Source organism: Mauremys reevesii, linkage group 17 (assembly GCF_016161935.1).
Source record: "Mauremys reevesii isolate NIE-2019 linkage group 17, ASM1616193v1, whole genome shotgun sequence".
NCBI classification, from domain to species: domain Eukaryota; kingdom Metazoa; phylum Chordata; order Testudines; family Geoemydidae; genus Mauremys; species Mauremys reevesii.
Window position 1 is genome coordinate 10479033 of NC_052639.1, and position 18532 is coordinate 10497564.

At 62.1% G+C, this 18532-nt stretch overlaps 1 protein-coding gene and 1 non-coding gene across 2 annotated transcripts in view; one reads left to right on the top strand and one right to left on the bottom strand.

Annotated features, from left to right (window-relative positions):
* The window catches only part of LOC120385078 (zinc finger protein 850-like), a gene marked incomplete at its 5' end in the record, with an annotated part of 387202 nt that overhangs the window by 240909 nt on the left and 127761 nt on the right, over window positions 1-18532 (top strand). The window lies entirely within an intron of this gene.
* On the bottom strand, window positions 8814-8895 carry TRNAS-UGA. Its single transcript has one exon. It is a non-coding gene; the product is annotated as a tRNA-Ser (tRNA).

Here is an 18532-nt window from a genome sequence, read left to right on the forward strand (position 1 = left end):
GGAGCGAGGGGACAGGGGAGCTGGGGGTGTATCAGGGGTCGGAGCTGAGACTTGGGTGGAGACGGGGCTGTGCCACTGCCGCCTGGCGGGGGAGGCGGGAGCCTCCGGCTTTTTTTTTTTTTTTTTTTGCTCTGCCCCCGCGTCCCGATATTTCATCTTTGACATCTGGTCACCCCAGCCTGATGTGAATGAGGATGTCTGGACCAAGGGGGCAGGGACTGGCCTTTGCTAGAGAAACCACTGTCAAGTGTTAGCCAATTAGGACAAGTCAGCAAATAAGAACAACCTCAGGTCTCAGTAACTGCTGCAGGTAGCAAAGTCCTACAGGGAGCAGTTTCTGGCACTACACCTGCGCAGCTCTGCTCCCTGGCTCTTCTCGGGCTCCTGCTCTCTCCTTAGCTCCGCCCCACTCTGGCCCAGGCAGTTCCAGCTCCCACGGAGGATGGGACCCCCTGGCCTGGTGACTCCCTCATTACACTGCCTGGCCTGTCAGTGCAGCTAACTTGGAGCTTTGGCCTCTCCCCATTGCCCCTGGGGACTGTCAGTCTCAGGGTCCTGATTTCCCATTGGCCCTTCCCCCTTCTATTGGGACTGGGAACTAGCCAACCAAAAACCCCACTAAGTTTTAGTAAGGGGCCAACAGTCCCTTACATGAGCCAGTCCAGTGAGGGTCACCAATGTGCAGAGAAAGCAGCACAAGCTGGTCCCATGGTGTAACAGGCAGCACTCAGGACTCTGAATCTTGCAATCTGAGTTCAAATCTCAGTGGGACCTTGTGTTGGCTTGTGGTAAAGCTCCCAGTGCTCAACTTCCTTGTCTCCAGCTGTCTAAGAGCCAATCTTTCCCCTCCTGCTGGATGACTTGCCCACTGGAGCTAGGTCTTGGGTGGTGAATGGCCAAAATTGGTTGGGGCTCTAGAACTTGTGACCCTGATTCCTGTGGTTGGGATTCTTGCTGCTTCACATGAGGCCCACAAGTTTGGCCATTTTGCTTGCAGCCACGTTACCTCTTGTCCACCTGGCACTTGAAGGAAGGAGGGCCAGGGCCAGGCTTCATAGTCAGGGCTAGGCAGGAGGGAGGCAGAGTCCCAGGCTGGAGCCCAGCACCTCTCCTCCTCTGGGCACCTAGAGCAGAGGCAGCTGGTGCTGACAGCTCCAAGGGAAGGCTTAAAAGCTACAGAGCAACCGAGGGCAGGGCCAGAGGAGGAGAGGACCATGCCTATGTGTGGCCAGCAGACGGCCACAAAGACACTCGGTCAGCCTGCTCCCTGGCATGGCAAACCCCTACTGAAGACGTGCTTAATCCACTTGCTGATCAGGAGGAAAACCTGTCAAAATCTGTGTGCGAGGAGAACCCACTTGGCTCGGAAGGAGCGAGGAAAAAGAGCAAGTGAACAAAATAACTTGTGACAGAGCAAGCGAAAAGAACGTGAAAGGCAGAGAAAGAAATAAAGGGAGAGAAAAAATATTAGAAAAAGAAGGAAAGAAAGGAAGAGCGTGAAAGGCAGAGGGGAAAAAAGAAAGCAAGAACATACAAGCTAGAGAAGGAAAGGAATGAAAAAGAACGAATGAACCACAAGCGCTAGTTGAAGCTGGAATGGGAGAGTCAGAGAAAGGACAGACTGACCCGTTAAGTAAGGTTGCACCCCAGATTCTCCATGTTGGGGGCACAGGCCTCCCATTTCAGTCCTGGCCCTGCTTGGGGGGACCATCCATAGGTGCCTATTGGTACCCCCATGCTCTGAGCAGGGGACAAGCCCCCCCATACCCTCCCCTCGGGACATGGGCTCTCCCCAATCCTGACCCCCTTCCCGCACCCTCCTGGGAATGGGGGGAAGGTGGGGGGTAGGCGTGTGCTGAGCAGCACCGTGGGTGTCTCTCTCTGGGGCGAAGGAAGAGGATATTTTTTGTACCAGAAGGAAAGAGCAGGGGGCGGGGGCGTTTGTGGAGCCGGGGCGCACACCAGAGAGAAGAACTGAACGCAGCCCAGCGTGAGCCCAGTGCCAGTTGGAGCCGAGACGCCCGTACCTGGAGGACCATCTCCAGAACCTACCTTGATGGTGCCGGCCATCACCGCTCCCACACGGAGCTTCCCGCCTAGACCTCCCTGGACGAGGTGAGGTGGTGCATTGGGGGCTGTTTGAGCAGGGGTGTGTGTGTGTGTGTGTGTGTGTGTGTGAAATATTTTGGGACGTGAAGGCACAAACTGCTGGGGCTGGTTTCCTGTTGGTGTGAGCTTTATTTTTTTTCTCTCATCTTCTTGTTTTAGGGCTAGGGCTGGGTGGCTTCCTGCGCTGCCGTTGACAAGGGCAGCGGCACAAGGGGCTCAGGGTGCAGAATCGGGGAGGGGGAAGGGTGCACGGGAGGTCACAGGGATAAGAATCACATTTAGCCCTTGCACGGTAATGGTGGTGCACTCACACACTGCCACATCTTTTAGTATCACGACTATTTATCTGTACAACAGCAGCACCTTCAGAGACCGGCGCAGAATCAAGGCCCCCGTTGGGCCAGGCGCTGCCCAGACACAGCGAGAGACAGGCCATGCCCCAGAGAGTTTACAGGCTCCACACCCCAAACGGGGGAGGAGAAACAGAGGCCCAGTATCACACAGCAGCACTGAGAATAAAACCCAGGAGTCCTGGCGCCTCCTGCTCTAACCACTAGACCCCACTCTGCTCCCAGAGTTGGGGACAGAACCCAGGAGCCCTGGCTCGCCACTTGGGCGGGAGTGGGGTCTCGGGGTTAGAGGCATGGAAGATGGGTGTCAGGACTCCTGGGTTCCAGTCCCAGCGCTGGGGTTAGAGTGGAGTCTCATATGTTAGCACAGGTGAGACTGGGAGCCAGGACTCCTGGGTTCTTCCCATCCCCCCCAAACCATCTTCCACAGCAGGAGGGAGCTGGGCAGGAAGTGGTGATGGGGTTAAAAACTACCAAGAAATGCAAACCCTTGAAGGAGCCTGTGCCAGACAATCCAGCACGAGGGGGGAGAGGATATGTGGCTGGGGGGAGGAAAAGCCTTGGGCTGCACTGGGGGAGCGCAGAGCAGGGGTGACTCCCCAGAAACCTGCAGCAAAGGGATGGACAGGTGGGGTGGGTGGATAGAAGAGGCAGCGAGACTAAAATCTAAAAGGGGAGTGTGGAGTCTAGTGGTCAGAGTGGGGGGGTGGGCGGGTTTGGTGGTCAGAATTCCTGGGTTCTATCTCCAGCCCTGGGAGGGGAGTGGGGTCCAGTGGTTAGAGTGTGTCAGGGGGAGAGCCAGGACTCCTGGGTTCTCTCCCTGGCTCTGACTCTCTTGTGCAATCCCTCGGCAGTTACCCAACTCACCAGCGTGTGGGAGCGAGGGGCTGGGGCCGGTTGTGACACAGCCCAGAGTCCCATACTGCCCCTTTGTTACCCAACCCGGGGCAGGGTGGGGGATGGCCTGGGAGACCCGCTAAGAAAGGCGCTTCTGGTGGGTTTGTGTGTGGGTCACGCTGCCCCCTGCTGGATAGACCCCTCTAGGTCAGAACCAGTCTCAGCCCGGGTCAGACCCTGGGAGCCAGCCCCCTCTGTCGCCACGGCCATGTCTATTGGTCTCCTGGAAAGGTCCATTCTCCTTGGTAACTGTCCAGTGGCAGTGAGTTCCACAGGCCTCGGCACACGCTGTGTGGGGCAGGAAGTCCTTGTGTTGGGAGCAGTGGGAGTGAACTGTGTGTGGTTGTGTCTCTGAGCACAGTTGTGAATATTCTGGTGTGTGTGTGATTGTGAGTGTGGCTGGGGGTGTGATCGTTTCTCTCTTTGCGGGTTGGGCTAGCATGCCTCTCTGGGTGTGTTGTGTGTGAGTGTTTTTGGGATTGTCTGAGTCCCTTTGTGCGTCAATGTGTGTGTGTGTGTCACTTGCTGCTGGATACAAAATCCTGCAAAGCCACCCCCCCCACACACACACAAACAGAGCGGGGCTCAGCCCCACCAGCAGGGGGCAGCAGGGACACACACGTCTCTCCTGGGCCAGCTTGGACAATTTCCCATCACGACCCGGCACAGTGCTGGTGCCCCCACACGGGGTGGGCAGTGACCGGGCGGGCGGGAGCAGATGTGCTGGATTCAGACGGAAGCACTTTGGGAAAATCAGTCAAGGCCCTTAGCAGAGCTGGGACACAGACCCAGTGACCCCTGCACCTGGGAGGGGAGTGGGGTCGAGTGGTCAGAGCAAGGAGGGGGCTGGGCACCAGGACCCCTGGGTTCTATCCCTGGCCCAGGGAGTGGAGGGTCTAGAGCAGGGGACTGGGAGCCAGGACTCCTGGGTTCCATAGGGAGACTGTTTTTCTGTACTTCCTCCCTAGAGATCCCAGCCCCGCCCCTAGTGGAGTGAGTGGGAGCAGGGAAGTTACTCCCCACATGATTCAACCCTCCCCTCCACCATGGGCTGTGACATCATGGACCCCTCCCCAAGGCAGACAGTAGAAGCCCCGCCCCACCAGAGAAGGGGGGGTCTAGTTGCACCCACAACAATCCCACTCATGGTTGCAAAGAAACCCCACCCCCACAAACCACTGCTAGGACAGGATCTGCTGCTTTCTTTTCACCAGGAGCTGCTCCCGGCCAGGCACCACACCCCATTCACACGCCTTGGGTCAATATGCAGCTCAGTGGCAATCACTGCCCCGAAGTGACTCCGGCGCAGGCACCCACAGCACGAACTCCCCACACCGGATTCTGTCCACACGCAGAGAATTCTCTCCGCCGGGCTCCTTCGGTTCCTCTCGCTGCTCCCCGTCCTGCCGCCAGACACTGCTCATCTGCATAGCCCCGCCCATGGACACGTGACACCCACTGTCGTTCTGGTCTCCAGTGAATGAGTCGCCTGCAGAGAGTGAACACGTCACCGGACGTCACAGCCCCAGCGCACGTCACAGCCGCCGGGCGGGGATTGTCTGTGAGCCCCGCGCTGGGGGCGGGGCTTCAGGGAGAGACCCAGCCCCATAGACAGCCTGGGGCAGGGAGCTATTGGGGAGGATGAGGGGATGGGGAGAAGGGGGGAGGGAGAGACCCAGCCCCATAGACCTGCAGGGACAGGGGATCTTGGGGTCAGGAGGGGAGAAGGGGGATTGGCAGAGACCCAGCCCGGGGTGCAGGGGAAATGGGGTGGGGTGGAGGGAGACATGTCGGGTGGGGGTGGGGGGTGTGAAATGTTGGTCCAGGGAAACTGAGTCACTCCCAGGACATGCTGTGCAGGGGGGAGCACAGGGGCAGGGAGAGAGCCCCAGCCCCACAGAGCCCCAGAGGGATATTGGGGGCAGGGGAGGGGATGGAGGGGGGAGAGACCCAGCCCCATAGACCCCTAGAGGCAGCGGGATATGGGGGGGTAGGAGAGGGGATGGCAGAGGAGATACCCATCTCCATAGACCCCCAGAGGCAGGAAATGAGGGGAGAAGGGGGGAGGGAGGGATCCAGCCCTATAGACCTGTAGGGGCCAGGAGCTATTGGGGGCAGGAGGGGAGAAGGGGGGTTGGCAGAAACCCAGCCCGGGGTGCAGGGGAAATGGGGTGGTTTGGAGGGAACTGGGGAGGAGAAGAGACACAGGGCAGGACACATGTTGGGACAGGGAAACTGACTCACTCCGAATACATGCGGAGCAGGGCAGGGCGGAGGCAGATCATGCTGGTCCCAGGGTAATTTCGGGGGCTTCTGATTCCCCACTCAGCCGGGGGGCTCCCCTCTGGGCTGAGGAGACCTGGAGTGGGACGGGTACAGGGGCTGTGTGTGTGTGTGTCAGGCTGGGGGAGCTGCCTGGGCAGAGGGGCTGGAACCAGGGGCGGCTCCAGGCACCAGCACACCCATTGCCTGGTTGGGGGGCAAGCTGCAGGGGGCTCTGCTGGTCACCACTAGGGCAGCAGGCATCCCAGCCCCTCCCCCACTCTACCCCCCTCCCCCCACTCCCCTCCCAGAGCGGGGGAGAACCCAGGAGTCCTGGCTCCCAGCCCCGCACCTCCCCCACTCCCCTCCCAGAGCTGGGGGAGAACCCAGGAGTCCTGGCTCCCAGCCCTGCCCCTCCCCCGTATTTCCATATGGCTCAATCCAACAGCCCCCCCTACCCCCTAGTTGGGAGAGAGGAGGCCAAGGGAGAAGCAGGCGGGGAGGGGGCGCTGGGGGCGCGGTGTGGCGCTGCGGGGCGGGGTCTTGGGGACGGGGCGATGCAGGGGCAGGTTTTAGCGGGAACAGGTGGTGCAGGGGTGGGGTCTTGGGGCAATGTGAGGACAGGGCCTCAGGGGGAAGGGGCGGTGCAGGGGCGGGGTCCCAGGGAAGGGGCGGTGCAGGGGCGGGGTCTCAGCGGGGCAGGGGGGGTCTCAGGGGAAGGGGCGGGGTCTCAGGGGAAGGGATGGGGGCGGGGTCCCAGGGGAAGGGGCGGGGTCTCAGGGGAAGGGGCGGGGCAGGGGCGGGGTCCCAGGGGGAAGGGGTGGGGCCGGGGCGGGGTCCCAGTTGAATGGGCGGGGCAGGGGCGGGGTCCCAGGGGGAAGGGGTGGGGCAGGGACGGGGTCTCGAGGAGAAAGGGAAGCTCAAGGGTGGGAAGGGGCCATGTGGGGGTGGGTCCTTGGGGAAAAGGTGCAGGGGAGGGGTGTATTGGGGGCCAATGTGGGAGTGAGGACTCAGGGGAAGGGGCAGAGCGAGGGTGAGGTATTGGGGAAAAGGGGCAATGCGAAGGTGGTGCCTTGCGGGAAGGGGTGGGGCGGGGCAGGACTTCAGGGAAAGGGGCGGGGATTAGGGGGAACAGGCGATGTGAGGGCAGGACCAGCGGGAGGGGCAGGGCTTTGGGGAACGGGGGTCCGGGGGGCAGGGCTTTGCGGGCAGGCACAGCGGGGAGTGCAGGGGCGGGGCTTTGGGGCGGGCACAGCGAGGGGCAGGGCTTTGGGGGCGGGCACAGCGGGGGGTGCAGGGGGCGGGGCTTTGGGGGGCGGGCACAGCGGGGGGCAGGCACAGCGGGCGGGGGGGCTGGGGGAAGGACTCATTCCGGGGCGGGTCTGTCTGTGGGTGTCGCTGTCCCTGCAGCGGGTGTTTAGAGCCGGGCTCCCCCGGGGCAGGGGGCGGGGCCGGGGGCAGCAGGAGTCGGGGGGTGACACGCGGCCGGTGCCTGGGCCCGGCGGACCCACCCAGACCCGCTCACACCCAGCCCGGGGGGGGGGTTACAAGGGGCGCCGGGAACATCCCGCGGGGCGGACACGTGGATCCAGCCCCCGCACAGAGCCAGACCCGGCCCCGCCCCGCCAGGGGTGGGGGGGGGGAAGGCGTTTCGACAGCGGGAGCTTCGCCCCCCCTGCGCGCTCCCGCCCCCGCTGCTTTGTGCCGGGGGGTAAAAGGGGCAAAGCACGTTCCTGCGCAGGGCATAGTCACACCCTGCACCGGGGCTCTCTGGGGGGCAGGGCGGGAGCGGGGCGGGGGAGGCACCACCGAAAGGTTATACAAGCCTGCCACCTCTGGCTGTGCTCCCAGAGAACAAACCACCTCCTGCACAAAGGGGATGAAAGGACCTGCCTTAGCCTGGGGTTGAACCAGGGACCTTTAGATCTTCAGTCTAATGCTCTCCCAGCTGAGCTACTTTAGCAGCTGTGTGACAGCTGTTTGGCCTGTTGCTTCTCTGTCTGGGATGTGTTTGTCAGCAGTTGCACACAAAAAGGACAGGAAAACGAACGGCTGCTCCACAGCCCCACCGGAGGAACCCGGCGCCCTTAGCTGTGGGGAGTAAGAAGTGGCTGTTGGCTGACAGGGCCTGTCCCCGAGGAGCTGGAACAGCAGCTGCCGCCTCCCCCTCGGCTCCAGGCTGTGGGAAATGCTCATTGCCTGGCTGCATGGGCGGCTGCTGCTCCGTGCTCTGGAGAGCGTCTGTATTGCTCTGTCAACTCTCCATCTTCACTGAGCCAGTCTGGTAAGGTCCCAAGTGCCCCCTCCGGCCTGGCAGCTGAGAGTCTGTGCAGACATCAGCCCCCCTGCCAGCCCCACAGGCAGCAGCAGCGCCAGCCCCCCAGCACCACAGGGGCACTCAATGCACTTCCTGTGGGGAAATGGCTCCTTGGCGTCCAGCTGCTAGAGTGAGAGCCAGGGGAGAGCAGTGTCTGGCTCACCGTGGGGGAGAGAAGAGACCTGGTGAGTGCGGATCTCCCTCAGCCTCCCCCGCAATGCTGGTCAGTTGTATTGTCACTGTGAGAGTTGGTGCTTCCCTGCAGGGCCGGCCCTAGAGGGGTGCAGGGCCCAGGACAAATCCCCCCCCCCCTTTCTGTACCAGGCCCTGCACTCACTTCCCCCAAGCCCCCACCCCTGTCCCATCTCTTCCTGGCCTGCACCTTCCTGCCCCATTCCTCTCCCTCCCCCACCTCTTACTGTCCCTTCTCCTCCCCCTCCCCGCCCAGTGCCTCCTGCACCCCACTGAACAGCTGGTCACTGGCAGGTGGGAGGGGCTGAAGGGGAAGAGGAGGAGCTTGTCAGCAAGGCCTGTAGTGGGGGGCGGGAGCTGGCTGCCAGTGGGCACTGAGCACCTATTTTTTCTCTGCTGGTTCTGCAGCCCCATAGCTCCCATGGAGTCGCTGACTCAGCTCCTTTCACAAGCTAGAGAGAGGAGCCAGAACCACGGCTAATCTATGGGGCACCAGGTGAGTGGCAGAGGCTTCAGGTGCTGAGAGTTTGCCTGACCCCTCAGGGACACACTGTGAGGGGGTGTCCCAGGGATCTCTATGAAAGGAGCAGAACAGGATTTCCTTGGGGTGGGGAGAGAATTGAGAGTGTCTCAGGGGGTTGGACAGAAGTATTGCCCGGGTGAGGGACTGGCTAAAACACAGACCTCGCTGTGAGCAGGATTTGAACCTGCGCAGGGGAACCCTATTGGATTTCAACTCCAACGCCTTAACCACTCGGCCATCACAGCTCTGAGCCTAAAACTGCCCCAATGCCAGAGAAACTGGTAAAGAATCCCAATGCCCAGGTGTGAAGTTATCTAACTACAGAATTCCCACCACAAACCTGGCCCCCAAAGCACAGGTGGGATTGGGGGTTTGTTCTCTTTGCTTAGCCACGTGCAGTCGCACAGAGAGCGCATTTAAAGTCTCCTCCCACAGAGCGGGAAGGGAAATGATTCTCAACTTGGAGCCTGATGTAGGGTGACCAGACGTCCTGATTGTATCGGGACTGTCCCGATATTTGCTTGTTTGTCCCACGTCCCGACTGATGTTTGGTTGGGACACTGGACAAACAAATAATTTTGCCCTCTGCTCCGGCACACAGGCAGATCCTGGAGGGACACTCACCCCCCGACCCCGCCCCCTCCTTCCCCCATTGGATCCCTCCCCAAATCCTCACCCTGGCCCTGCCCCCAGCCCCACCCCCACACTGCCCCAATTGATACCACCCCAAAAACCCCCCCAGGCCCTGCCCCCAACCCCACCCCCCCACTGACCCATTGGATCCCACCCCAAATCCTCGCCCTGGCCCTGCCTCTTCCCCAAGCAGGCAGCATCCTCCTCCCTCCCAGGTTTGCACACGGGCCATGGCCTGGCCGGGAGCGCAGCATGGAGGCTGCTCCAGCCCTGGAGCCTGGAGGGCAGCGCAGTGGGGCTATGGGCTGTGCTGAGCAGGCAGGACCCATGTGGGTGGGGGGCGGGGAGACACGTGAGGCAGACACACTCCTCAGACCTGTCTGTCCTCAGCTCTGCAGGCAGAGGGGAAGGGGCATGATGGGAACACACGCCCCATTCCAGACACCACGCAGCATCCACAGGGCTACCAAAGCACGTCACCTTCGGCCAAAACCACCCCCCACCCCGAGGGAGCAAAAGGCCTTTGTGAGCTCAGCACACACAAGCCAGGAAAAGATTAACACCCCCACCCAGCCCAGCCAAAGTGGGAGCTTCCCCCACTTCCCGGCCACAGGCCCACGGGGCTCATGGATGGAGGAGTTTGGGGGGTTGTGGGGGCCCCTGAAGGACTAGCTCAGCGTGTGAATGTGGGACTGGGATGTATGTGGGGCCGGACTGTGGGTTGGGGTGTCCAGGGGGACCCCAGGGAAGGGACTAGGGGGATTAGGGACAGAGGAGGGTGGGGTTACCGAGGTGCATTGTGGGAATGTGGGATTTAGAGCCCAGAGTGGATGGGTGGGGGCGGGTTGGAGGACCCCCCAGTGGCTGAAAAGGGGAACCTGGCAGGTTGGGGGGTAGCAGAGATTGGAGATGAGGAACCTCCCACCCTGGGGATGGACTGGGGCAGTGGGGGGATGGGAAAGTGGGGCCCAGCCATGGGGAAATGGGCTGGAGGCAGTTAGGGGGCAGGGCGCTGAGGACAGGGATGGGGGGAGGAGGAGGAGGAAGGGGGGCAGGGTGCTGAGGAGGATGTCGGGGGTGGGGCTAGAGGAGGAGTTTGGGTCGGGGCACTGAGGACGGGGAGGAGGAGGAGGAGGAGGAGGGCAGGGGTGAAGGGAAAGGCCAGGCAGATCGGACAGGGTGGGGAGGGGACGCTGGGGCCGAGGATCCCCACAGATGGGGTGGGGCTGGCGTGAGGGTCACAACAGAGGACGGTGGGACATGGGGGCAGGTTGGGGGGGCTTGAAGGGGCTGTTGGGGCCCTACAGAGGGGGAGGAGGAGGGCGGGGCTGAGCCCTCTCCCCCGCTGCTGCCCCCCAGGCCCAGCTGGGGGGGGTGAAGCCCTTTCACTCCACGCTGCCTCTGCCCTGTGCCCCCCCCAGCCCGGATCCCACGCGGGATTCGAATCCCAACGGCCGCAGCCCGCGCCCGGAGGGGGGGGGGGCAGCAAAGCATGGGGGGGAACCGGGGCCTCCCCCCACGCGCCGAGTCTCTGTCCCGCGCTCTCTCCGCCAATCAGGGAGGGGCGCGGCGAAGTGACGAGTTACGGCCCCTCCTCCAATAGAGGCCGCGTGTGTGAAAGGGAGAACTACGCTTCCCAGAGTGCACTGGGAGGGGGCGCGTTGTCTGAGCAACTGTCCGTCACTTCCGCTCTGAGACGAGCCAGGAACTACAACTCCCAGCCTGCCCCGGGGCACCTCCGTCTCCCCAGCCCAGGTGAGGGCGGGTCCCTGGGTCCACCTGACACCTCCCCAACGCAACCCCGCATCCCCGCCCCGCCCCCAGAGCCCCCGGCCCGCCCCGGTGCAGGGTGTGATGCTGCCCAGCGCAGGAACGTGCTGCGCCGCCGCCTTTCACCCCGCACAAAGCAGCGGGGCGGGAGCGCAGGGGGCGAAGCTCCCGCCGTCGAAACGCCTCCCGGCGGGCGGGGGGTCTGGTCTCTGCGGGGGGCTGGATCCACGTGTCCGCCCGCGGGATGTTCCCGCGCCCCTGTAACCCCGGCTGGGTGTGAGCGGGTGGGTGGGTCCCGGGCCCAGGCACCGCCGCGTGTCACCCCCGACTCCGCTGCCCCCCCCCCCCCCCCTCCCGGGAGCCCGGCTCCAAACACCCGCTGCAGGGACAGCGTCACCCGGACAGACCCGCCCGGAATGAGTCCTGCTCCTTCCCGCCCCCGCTGTGCCCGCCCGCAAAGCCCCGCCCCTCGCTGTGCCCGCCCCCAAAGCCCTGCCCCTGCACCCCCGCTGTGCCCGCCCCAAAGCCCTGCCCCTCGCTGTGCCCGCCCCAAAGCCCTGCCCCTGCACCCCCGCTGTGCCCGCCCAAAGCCCTGCCCCCGGACCCCCTTTCCCCAAAGTCCTGCCCCCGCTGGTCCTGCCTCACATCGCCTGTTCCCCTAATCCCGCCCCTTTCCTGAAGTCCTGCCTTTCCCTGAAGTCCTGCGCCTGCCGCCCCTTCCGGCAAGGCACCACCCTCGCATTGCCCCTTTTCCCAATACCTCACCCTCGCTCTGCCCCTTCCCCGAGTCCCCACTCCCACATTGCCCCCAATACACCCCTCCCTGCACCTTTTCCCCAAGGTCCCACCCCACATGGCCCCTTCCCCTGAGTTCCCACCCTTGAGCTTCCCTTTCCCCTCAGACCCTGCCCCTGCCCCACCCCTTCCCCTGAGACCCCGCCCCTCCCCTGGGACCCCGCCCCTGCCCTGCCCCTTCCCCTGGGACCCCGCCCTGCACCGCCCCTTCCCGCTGAGACCCCGCCCCTGCACCGCCCCTTCCTCCTGGGACCCCGCCCCTGCACCGCCCCTTACCCCTGAGACCTCGCCCCTGCCCCGCCCCTTCCCCCTGGGACCCCGCCCCTGCACCGCCCCTTCCCCTGAGACCTCGCCCTGCCCCGCCCCTTCCCCTGGGACCCCACCCTGCACCGCCCCTTCCCCTGGGACCCCGCCCTGCACCGCCCCTTCCCGCTGAGACCCCGCCCCTTCACCTGGGACTCCGCCCTGCCCCGCCCCTTCCCCTGGGGCCCTGTCCTCACATTGCCCCAAGACCCCACCCCTGCACCACCTGTTCCCTCTAATCCCTGCCCCTGCATCGCCCTTCCCCAAGACCCCGCCCCGCAGCGCCACACCGCGCCCCAGCGCCCCCTCCCGCCTGCTTCTCCCTTGGCCTCCTCTCTCCCAACTAGGGGTAGGGGCTGTTGGATTGAGCCATATGGAAATACGGGGAGGGGCAGGGCTGGGAGCCAGGACTCCTGGGTTCTCCCCAGCTCTGGGAGGAGTGGGCGAGGGGTAGAGTGGGGAGGGGCAGGGCTGGGAGCCAGGACTCCTGGGTTCTCCCCCGCTTTGGGAGGGGAGTGGGGCGAGGGGGGTAGAGTGGGGGAGGGGCTGGGCTGCCTGCTGCCCTAGTGGTGACCAGCAGAGCCCCCTGCAGCTTGCCCCCCAACCCGGCACTGGGTGTGGTGGTGCCTGGAGCCCCCTGGTTCCAGCCCCTCTGCCCAGGCAGCTCCCCCAGCTTGACACACACACACACAGCCCCTGTACCCGCCCCACCCCAGGGCTCCTCAGCCCAGAGGGGAGCCCCCCGGCTGAGTGGGGAATCAGAACCCCCCGAAATTACCCTGGGACCAGCATGATCTGCCTCCGCCCTGCCCTGCTCCGCATGTATTTGGAGTGAGACAGTTTCCCTGTCCCAACATGTGTCCTGCCCTGTGTCTCTTCTCCTCCCCAGTTCCCTCCAAACCACCCCATTTCCCCTTCACCCCGGGCTGGGTCTCTGCCAACCCCCCTTCTCCCCTCCTGCCCCCAATATCTCCCTGCCCCTACAGGTCTATAGGGCTGGATCCCTCTCTCCCCCCTTCTCCCCTCATTTCCTGCCTCTGGGGGTCTATGGAGATGGGTATCTCCTCTGCCATCCCCTCTCCTACCCCCCCATATCCCGCTGCCTCTAGGGGTCTATGGGGCTGGGTCTCTCCCCCCTCCATCCCCTCCCCTGCCCCCAATATCCCTCTGGGGCTCTGTGGGGCTGGGGCTCTCTCCCTGCCCCTGTGCTCCCCCCTGCACACGATGTCCTGGGAGTGACTCAGTTTCCCTGGACCAACATTTCACACCCCCCACCCCCACCCGACATGTCTCCCTCCACCCCACCCCATTTCCCCTGCACCCCGGGCTGGGTCTCTGCCAATCCCCCTTCTCCCCTCCTGACCCCAAGATCCCCTGTCCCTGCAGGTCTATGGGGCTGGGTCTCTCCCTTCCCCCTTCTCCCCCCATCCCCTCATCCCTTCCCTCAATGTCTCCCGGCCCCAGGCTGTCTATGGGGCTGGGTCTCTCCCTGAAGCCCCGCCCCCAGCGCGGGGCTCACAGACAATCCCCGCCCGGCGGCTGTGACGTGCGCTGGGGCTGTGACGTGCGCTGACGGGCTCACTCTCTGCAGGCGACTCATTCACTGGAGACCAGAACGACAGTGGGTGTCACGTGTCCATGGGCGGGGCTATGCAGATGAGCAGTGTCTGGCGGCAGGACGGGGAGCAGCGAGAGGAACCGAAGGAGCCCGGCGGAGAGAATTCTCTGCGTGTGGACAGAATCCGGTGTGGGGAGTTCGTGCTGTGGGTGCCTGCGCCGGAGTCACTTCGGGGCAGTGATTGCCACTGAGCTACGTAGTGACCAAAGGGGTGTGAATGGGGTGTGGTGCCTGGCGGGGAGCAGCTCCTGGTGAAAAGAAAGCAGCAGATCCTGTCCTAGCGGTGGTTTGTGGGGCTGGGTGGGGTTTCTTTGCAACCATGAGTGGGATTGTTGTGGGTGCAACTAGACCCCCCCCTTCTCTGGTGGGGCGGGGCTTCTACTGTCTGCCTTGGGGAGGGAGGGGTCCATGATGTCACAGCCCATGGTGGAGGGGAGGGTTGAATCATGTGGGGGAGTAACTTCCCCTGCTCCCACTCACTCTCCACTAGGGGGCGGGGCTGGGATCTCTATGGAGGGAAGTACAGAAAAAAACAGTCTCCCCTATGGAACCCAGGAGTCCTGGCCCCCAGTCCCCCTGCTGTAGACCCCCTCCACTCCCTGGGCCAGGGATAGAACCCAGGGGTCCTGGTGCCCAGCCCCCTCCCTGCTCTGACCACTCAACCCCACTCCCCTCCCAGGGTGGTGCAGGGGTCACTGGGTCTGTGTCCCAGCTCTGCTAAGGGCCTTGACTGATTTTCCCAAAGTGCTTCCTTCTGAATCCAGCACATCTGCCCCCCCGCCCGGTCACTGCCCACCCCCGTGTGGGGGCACCAGCACTGTGCCGGGTCGTGATGGGAAATTGTCCAAGCTGGCCCAGGAGAGACGTGTGTGTCCCTGCTGCCCCCTGCTGGTGGGGCTGAGCCCCACTCTGTGTGTGTGTGTGTGTGTGTGTGTGTACACATGTGGTGGCTTTGCAGGATTTTGTATCCAGCAGCAAGTGACACACACACACACATTGACGCACAAAGGGACTCAGACAATCCCAAAAACACTCACACACAACACACCCAGAGGGGCATGCTAGCCCAACCCGCAAAGAGAGAAACGATCACACCCCCAGCCACACTTACAATTACACACACACCAGAATATTCACAACTGTGCTCAGAGACACAACCGCACACAGTTCACTCCCACTGCTCCCAACACAAGGACTTCCTGCCCCACACAGCGTGTACCGAGGCCTGTGGAACTCACTGCCACTGGACAGTTACCAAGGAGAACGGACCTTTCCAGGACACCAATAGACATGGCCGTGGCGACAGAGGGGGCTGGCTCCCAGGGTCTGACCCGGGCTGAGACTGGTTCTGACCTAGAGGGGTCTATCCAGCAGGGGGCAGCGTGACCCACACACAAACCCACCAGAAACGCCTTTCTTAGCGGGTCTCCCAGGCCATCCCCCACCCTGCCCCGGGTTGGGTAACAAAGGGGCAGTACGGGACTCTGGGCTGTGTCACAACCGGCCCCAGCCCCTCGCTCCCACACGCTGGTGAGTTGGGTAACTGCCGAGGGATTGCACAAGAGAGTCAGAGCCAGGGAGAGAACCCAGGAGTCCTGGCTCTCCCCCTGACACACTCTAACCACTGGACCCCACTCCCCTCCCAGGGCTGGAGATAGAACCCAGGAATTCTGACCACCAAACCGCCCCCGCTCTGACCACTAGACTCCACACTCCCCTTTTAGATTTTAGTCTCGCTGCCTCTTCTATCCACCCACCCCACCTGTCCATCCCTTTGCTGCAGGTTTCTGGGGTGTCACCCCTGCTCTGCGCTCCCCCAGTGCAGCCCAAGGCTTTTCCTCCCCCAGCCACATATCCTCTCCCCCCTCGTGCTGGATTGTCTGGCACAGGCTCCTTCAAGGGTTTGCATTTCTTGGTAGTTTTTAACCCCATCACCACTTCCTGCCCAGCTCCCTCCTGCTGTGCAAGATGGTTTGGGGGGGATGGGAAGAACCCAGGAGTCCTGGCTCCCAGTCTCACCTGTGCTAACATATGAGACTCCACTCTAACCCCAGCGCTGGGACTGGAACCCAGGAGTCCTGACACCCATCTTCCATTCCTCTAACCACTAGACCCCACTCCCGCCCTTTTGGGGAGCCAGGGCTCCTGGGTTCTGTCCCCAACTCTGGGAGCAGAGTGGGGTCTAGTGGTTAGAGCAGGAGGAGCCAGGACTCCTGGGTTTTATTCTCAGTGCTGCTGTGTGATACTGGGCCTCTGTTTCTCCTCCCACTTTTTGGGTGTGGAGCCTGTAAACTCTCTGGGGCATGGCCTGTCTCTCGCTGTGTCTGGGCAGCGCCTGGCCCAACGGGGGACTTGATTCTGCGCCGGTCTCTGAAGGTGCTGCTGTTGTACAGATAAATAGTCGTGATACTAAAAGATGTGGCAGTGCGTGAGTGCACCACCATTACCGTGCAAGGGCTAAATGTGATTCTTATCCCTGTGACCTCCCGTGCACCCTTCCCCCTCCCCGATTCTGCACCCTGAGCCCCTTGTGCCGCTGCCCTTGTCAACGGCAGCGCAGGAAGCCACCCAGCCCTAGCCCTAAAACAAGAAGATGAGAGAAAAAAAATAAAGCTCACACCAACAGGAAACCAGCCCCAGCAGTTTGTGCCTTCACGTCCCAAAATATTACACACACACACACACACACACACACACACACACACACACACACACACACACACACACACACACCCCTGCTCAAACAGCCCCCAATGCACCACCTCACCTCGTCCAGGGAGGTCTAGGCGGGAAGCTCCGTGTGGGAGCGGTGATGGCCGGCACCATCAAGGTAGGTTCTGGAGATGGTCCTCCAGGTACGGGCGTCTCGGCTCCAACTGGCACTGGGCTCACGCTGGGCTGCGTTCAGTTCCTCTCTCTGGTGTGCGCCCCGGCTCCACAAACGCCCCCGCCCCCTGCTCTTTCCTTCTGGTACAAAAAATATCCTCTTCCTTCGCCCCAGAGAGAGACACCCACGGTGCTGCTCAGCACACGCCTACCCCCCACCTTCCCCCCATTCCCAGGAGGGTGCGGGAAGGGGGTCAGGATTGGGGAGAGCCCATGTCCCGAGGGGAGGGTATGGGGGGGCTTGTCCCCTGCTCAGAGCATGGGGGTACCAATAGGCACCTATGGATGGTCCCCCCAAGCAGGGCCAGGACTGAAATGGGAGGCCTGTGCCCCCAACATGGAGAATCTGGGGTGCAACCTTGCTTAACGGGTCAGTCTGTCCTTTCTCTGACTCTCCCACTCCAGCTTCAACTAGCGCTTGTGGTTCATTTGCTCTTTTTCATTCCTTTCCTTCTCTAGCTTGTATGTTCTTGCTTTCTTTTTCCCCTCTACCTTTCACGCTCTTCCTTTCTTTCCTTCTTTTTCTAATATTTTTTCTCTCCCTTTATTTCTTTCTCTGCCTTTCACGTTCTTTTCGCTTGCTCTGTCACAAGTTATTTTGTTCACTTGCTCTTTTTCCTCGCTCCTTCCGAGCCAAGTGGGTTCTCCTCGCACACAGATTTTGACAGGTTTTCCTCCTGATCAGCAAGTGGATTAAGCACGTCTTCAGTAGGGGTTTGCCATGCCAGGGAGCAGGCTGACCGAGTGTCTTTGTGGCCGTCTGCTGGCCACACATAGGCATGGTCCTCTCCTCCTCTGGCCCTGCCCTCGGTTGCTCTGTAGCTTTTAAGCCTTCCCTTGGAGCTGTCAGCACCAGCTGCCTCTGCTCTAGGTGCCCAGAGGAGGAGAGGTGCTGGGCTCCAGCCTGGGACTCTGCCTCCCTCCTGCCTAGCCCTGACTATGAAGCCTGGCCCTGGCCCTCCTTCCTTCAAGTGCCAGGTGGACAAGAGGTAACGTGGCTGCAAGCAAAATGACCAAACTTGTGGGCCTCATGTGAAGCAGCAAGAATCCCAACCACAGGAATCAGGGTCACAAGTTCTAGAGCCCCAACCAATTTTGGCCATTCACCACGCAAGACCTAGCTCCAGTGGGCGAGTCACACAGCAGGAGGGGAAAGATTGGCTCTTAGACAGCTGGAGACAAGGAAGTTGAGCACTGGGAGCTTTACCACAAGCCAACACAAGGTCCCACTGAGATTTGAACTCAGATTGCAGGATTTAGAGTCCTGAGTGCTGCCTGTTACACCATGGGACCAGCTTGTGCTGCTTTCTCTGCACATTGGTGACCCTCACGGGGCTGGCTCATGTAAGGGACTGTAGGCCCCTTACTAAAACTTAGTGGGGTTTTTGGTTGGCTAGTTCCCAGTCCCAATAGAAGGGGGAAGGGCCAATGGGAAATCAGGACCCTGAGACTGACAGTCCCCAGGGGCAATGGGGAGAGGCCAAAGCTCCAAGTTAGCCGCACTGACAGGCCAGGCAGTGTAATGAGGGAGTCACCAGGCCAGGGGGTCCCATCCTCCCTGGGAGCTGGAACTGCCTGGGCCAGAGTGGGGCGGAGCTAAGGAGAGAGCAGGAGCCCGAGAAGAGCCGGGGAGCAGAGCTGCACAGGTGTAGTGCCAGAAACTGCTCCCTGTAGGACTTTGCTGCCTGCAGCAGTTACTGAGACCTGAGGTTGTTCTTATTTGCTGACTTGTCCTAATTGGCTCAAACTTGACAGTGGTTTCTCTAGCAAAGGCCAGTCCCTGCCCCCTTGGTCCAGACGTCCTCATTCACATCAGGCTGGGGTGACCAGATGTCAAAGATAAAATATCGGGACGCGGGGGCAGAGCACAAAAAAAA